This window comes from Hyperoodon ampullatus (assembly GCF_949752795.1).
Source record: "Hyperoodon ampullatus genome assembly, chromosome: 10".
Taxonomy (NCBI): Eukaryota; Metazoa; Chordata; class Mammalia; order Artiodactyla; family Ziphiidae; genus Hyperoodon; species Hyperoodon ampullatus.
Window position 1 is genome coordinate 37,875,287 of NC_136923.1, and position 5,585 is coordinate 37,880,871.

The 5,585-nt window shown below is 44.3% G+C and overlaps 1 pseudogene across 1 annotated transcript; it reads left to right on the forward strand.

Annotated features, from left to right (window-relative positions):
• The first annotated feature begins 3,038 nt into the window (after window positions 1–3,038).
• LOC307059722 (mitochondrial import receptor subunit TOM20 homolog) lies at window positions 3,039–3,469 on the forward strand (annotated as a pseudogene). The gene has a single exon. The product of its transcript is annotated as a mitochondrial import receptor subunit TOM20 homolog (transcript).
• The last annotated feature ends 2,116 nt before the right edge of the window (window positions 3,470–5,585 follow it).

The window sequence follows — 5,585 nt, forward strand, 5'->3', positions numbered from 1 at the left end:
GTGGGATATTCCCAGACCAGGGTTCGAACCTGTGTCCCCTGCATTGGCAGACGGATTCTTAACCACTGCACCACCAGGGAAGCCCTAGAGTACACTCTTAACCCCTGTGAGAACCAACTATCAGCAGAGGTTCAAAGGAGGAAACATTTGGTTCAACACTCCAGGAGTCTAATCTCCCCTTCAGCTACTTCTTACTCATTTCTAGGCCTAACTCTATTCCCATAACATCACTCAATGTATTGTTCATCACTGGGTTCTCAGTAACATGTGGTTGGACCAATTCAGGCCTCAGGGCCACCATTCCCTCTTGCTCAACTTCTACTCCCAGTTAGTAAACTTCCTCTGCTTAAGGCCTGGCCCAAACGTCACCTCTTCTGTGATGCCTCCATGAACCTGAAGGCCAGTCCTTTCTTTGGGCTTTCTTGGCACTTCATTCCACAAATACTTATTGGGCCATTCTGTTTCAGCCCTGTAGACAGAGTTATACAACTTGACCTCTGTCCTAAGAGCTTGTGCCCACTGGGGGAGGCAGACCAATAGAAGGCAGTTACACCACTGCAAAAGGGAAACACAGGGTAAATACCCTAAGGGTTGCAGGAGACACCTTTGGTGTCTACTTATCCATTACTCCCCTTTCCAAAACTGCCCACCCACTCAGGAGTGAGGCTCATAGAATATGTTTGTACTATGTGTCAGTTCCCTAGCAGTAGCTGATTGGCCCAGGGAGAATACCTAATTACAATTGGATTTTATGGCCCCAAAACTTGGAGTCAAGTTTCAAAGATGCAGAGAACTATGAAGTAAACAGTCAGAGGGCACTGGGCTGAGAGTCCCAAAGGAGAAAGGGAAGAAAGGACCAGGGTTCCCAGCTGTGGAGTCCAAAAAATACCCACCTCCTTTCTCTCCTTATAATCAGGTCCTTGTTTTGCTTAAAGGAGCTTCAGGGGCTTTGGATATCATCACAACAGCCCTAATTCAGACAGGATTGGCCAGGCAGGCTCCCAACCTAGATTGGGGTGAAAGGAGGGAGGGAATAGGCAAGGCAGGTCAGGAGCAGAGGTGGGAGTTGGGTGAAAGATGGATAAGAGGATTCTGAGTAGGGGGAACAGGATAGGTAAAGGCCAAGAGGGGGGAACTGCATGAGTAAGATACAAAGAAACAAGGCTAGAGATATGACCAGGGGTAGGGTCACACAGGCTCTTGTAAGTCACATTAAAAGTTTAAGACATGCTTAGGTGGAAGGCTATGGGCTTCCTGGGAGAGCTAACTCACCCCTGTGTCTTTTCTTTCTCTTGCTCCAAGAAGAGCCCTGTCTGCGCTTTGCTACCTCTTGGAGTCTCCAGAGGACACATAGGTGGAGAGGGTTGTGTGAGGAGAGTTATTTTTTCCTGTGCTTTCCTTCTATCCAGAACTCGTCCTCTTCCTGTGAGGCCACTCTTGGCTGTTCCATGAGCTTTCTCAGAAACAGGCATAAACAATCTCGAGTCTCTCTTCTGTTCTCCTGGCCGGCCTTTTGTATTCCACCCTTTCTCATGACTGCACTGCATGGATGAGACCCTGGCTGTTTTTCTGCTCTGTTCTGGCTCTCCGTGGAGCTTTGGGCCTGAGCTTTCGTGGGTTCTCTCCCCTTAGTTTCCTCCTGCCACCAGCTATTTGCGAGTGACCGAAACCATTTTCTTAAATGTGACTCTCCTAGAGGAGAAACCGCTGGCTTTACCCATATGAAACTTGAAGGCACTTTAAATAAGGTGCCACCCCCAAACTTTAAGGGAGCTAAACTAATTTTTTAAAAAGATTCAATGTTTTGTTTATTCTCCTGATGTAGCTATTGACGTACACATCACACTGGAGTGTCTGAAATTGTGGTGGTCCTAATTTATAGGATTTCTTAATTAAAATGGCTGCTGAATAAATTTGGTTTTTGTTTTGGAAAAAAGAAAAGTTTAAGACAACTTACTTTTGAAATTGCACCACAGGTGGAGGTTGGGGATCACACCTGGGGGTAAGGGGAGCTCTACAATGGTCCAAGCAGGAGACGCTGGTGAACTAAACTGAAGGGGGGGGTACAAATGGACAAATGGAGTCAGAGATGTTCAGGAAATGGCATCTCAGGTCTTGGTAACTGAAAATGGGGTTAAGAGAAGGGAGGAGTCAAGGTGACACCTGCCTACCTGGGGATGCCTTTTATGGAGAGGGGAACTTACCTGAGAAGCAGAGCTAGAGGGGGTGTGGTTGTTTAGAGTCTCATTGCTCAAAGCATGACCAGAACAAACAGCCGGCCTCCCTGGGAGCTTTTGAGAAATGCAGATGCTCAGGTCCCAAACCCAACCTACCACAATAAATTTCAAGAGGCTCTCACTGATTCAGTGCCTGATGAGTTGTCAGTGCTGGTCCCTTTGCTTGTCTTATGCCTCATTCTTTTTTTTTTTTTTTTTTTTTTTTTTTTTGCGTTACGGGGGCCTCTCACTGTTGTGGCCTCTCCCGTTGCGGAGCACAGGCTCCGGACGCGCAGGCTCAGTGGCCATGGCTCACGGGCCCAGCCGCTCCGCGGCACGTGGGATCCTCCCAGACCGGGGCACGAACCCGCGTCCGCTGCATCGGCAGGCGGACTCGCAACCACTGTGCCACCAGGGAAGCCCCATGCCTCATTCTTTACCCAGTTTAATCTTTCAGGGACCACTGGAATTTTAAGCCCTTCAGCACCAAAATTTGTAAATGGAGATCCTTGGGTTTCAGGGGTCTGTGAAGACTGAATGTTTATGCAGACTCTGATATGTATGGACAGTTTTCTGGGGAAAGGACCCACAGCAAGGTAAGGACCTAGAAGATAAATAGAGGACGGAAAAATAGAGAAAGTCAATGAAACCAAAAGTTGGTTCTTTGAGACATCAATAAGACTGACAAACCTTTAGCTAGACTGACCAAGAGAAAAAAAAGATTCTAGTTATTAAAATCAGAAATGAAAGTGGGAGTCCGCTCCGAGGGTTCTGAGCCAACAGCTTCTTTGAGGGAAGAAAAGAAGCCTCGTTGGAGAAAAGATGGAGGGCCGGAACAGCGCCATCTCCACCGGTGTGTGCGGGGCCCTTTTCATTGGGTACTGCATTTACTTCGGCTGCAGGAGACAGAGTGACCCCAACTTCAAGAACAGGCTGCGAGAACGAAACAGAAGCTTGCCAAGGAGAGAGCTGGACTTTCCAAGTTACCTGACCTTAAATATGCTGAAGCCGTTCCGAAATTCTTCCTTGAAGAAATACAGCTTGGTGAAGAGTTACTAGCTCAAGGTGAATATGAGAAGGGTGTGGACCATTTGACAAATGCAATTGCTGTGTGTGGACAGCCATAGCAGTTACTGCAAGTGTGGCAGCAAACTCTTCCACCACCAGTGTTCCAGAGGCTTCTGACTAAGCTCCCAACAATTAGTCATAGAATTGTAAGTGCTCAGAGCTTGGCTGAAGATGATGTGGAATGAGAAACAAATGTCAACATAATAATCTCAATTTAAAAATATTTTTAAAATCTTAACTTGGAAGATGATCAGCTCTGGGGGAGTAAGGGCAAATAAGCTTGTTATGGACTGTCCTACACTGAAATTTACCAAAGTTAATTTTTACTTTGGGTAGATCCATTTGTCTGTTTTATTTATTTTTCCCAGTGAAAAGTGTATTTTGATAGAGATTTTCATTTTATAAATACACTATCAGTTACTGAAATATGGATTTTATTTATTCCTAAAACGTGAATTAGAATGTACATATATAACATCACATTACTTACATTAAAAATGCCCAGGGGCTTCCCTGGTGGCACAGTGGTTGAGAGTCCGCCTGCCGATGCAGGGGACACGGGTTCGTGCCCCGGTCTGGGAAGATCCCACATGCCGCGGAGCGGCTGGGCCCGTGAGCCGTGGCCGCTGAGCCTGCGCGTCTGGAGCCTGTGCTCCGCAACGGGAGAGGCCACAACAGTGAGAGGCCCGCGTATCGCAAAAAAAAAAAAAAAAAAAAAAAAAAAAAGCCCAGTGCTCAATTTTGAAAGGTAGGCCAAAAAAAGTGTAGAAGAAAACTGAAGAATGCACTTTTTGTTTTAAGCCAGTACAGTTCGCTATACATCAGAAAATTGGATGGAAACTTGATTGTGTATTAAAACTGAGCATTAAAATCTTTAAGAGATTCTTTCTTGGCATTTAATATCTTACATATGTATAATGTGCTGCTATGCTATAATAACAACTTCACCCCCACTGTTGAACAGTTTTATTTAAGTCAGTGGGCCTAATGTGTTCCGGATATTTATCTCCTCATATTTTAGATATGTGTAGTTGCAAATAGCACCAGGAATTACATCTGTGTACACCCTTAATCTAGCTGAGTAAGCTTTGCCAGTTAATGTCTGCCCTCATTTATAAAATGAGGGAATTGGTCTGCTAATTCAGCTTCTAATTCCTTTGGTTCTGTTTAGCATTTTCAAATCCCTTTTTCTGAGGGATATATCTGTTTGGGCAACCAGTTGCATTTTTTTTTTTTTTTTTTTTTTACAGTACGCAGGCCTCTCACTGTTGTGGCCTCTCCCGTTGCGGAGCACAGGCTCCGGATGTGCAGGCTCAGCGGCCATGGCTCACGGGCCCAGCCGCTCCGCGGCATGTGGGATCCTCCCGGACCGGGGCACGAACCCGTGTCCCCTGCATTGGCAGGCGGACTCTCAACCACTGCGCCACCAGGGAAGCCCGCATTTTTTAATACTCTGAATTTTGCATGCTTGTCTGACTTAGCATTTCTTAATTGATTTTTTTGTTTTTTAAGGTATAACCTGTGTTGATTTTCACTTAAATCAAGGTACTGTCACTACTTTTGTAAATTAATCTGAAATTTAACTTTCAAGGTAACTGGGACAATATGCTTGTAAAAGTGTGTGTTCCCTTTTGTTTTTATCATCAGAGTACCTCCTTAATCCCCTTCCAGCCTGATTCACTTATCTTGTTATGAGAATAAGGTGTAACTTTGTGGCTGAAGACTTGCAAAGAATGAAGATAATTCTCAAAATAGTGACATTATCTGCAGCCACAGATTCAGTATCAGACCTGAGAATAAAGATCCTTGGTACTTAAAAAGAAATGAAAGTGGGAATATTACTACCGATTCTATAGAAATAAAAAGGATTGTAAGAGATTACTACGAATAATTATATGCCAACAACTTGGATAACCTAGATGAAATGGATACATTCCCTAGAAACATAAAACCTACCAAGACTAAATAATGAAGAAATAGAAAATTTGAAGAGACCTATAACTAGTAAGGAGATTGAATCAGTCATCAAAAATCTCCAGCAAAGAAAAGCCCTGGACCTGATGGCTTCGCTGGTGAATTCTACCAAACATTTAAAGAAGAACTAATACCAATCCTTCTTAAACTTTTCCAAAAAATTGAAGAGGCAGGAACACCTGCTAACTCATTCTATGAGGCCCTGATACAAAAGCCAGATAAAGACACTACAAGAAATCTGCATACCACTATCCCTTATGAACACTGATGTAAAAATCCTCAACAAAATACTAGCAAACTAAATTTAGCAGCATATTAAGAGGATTA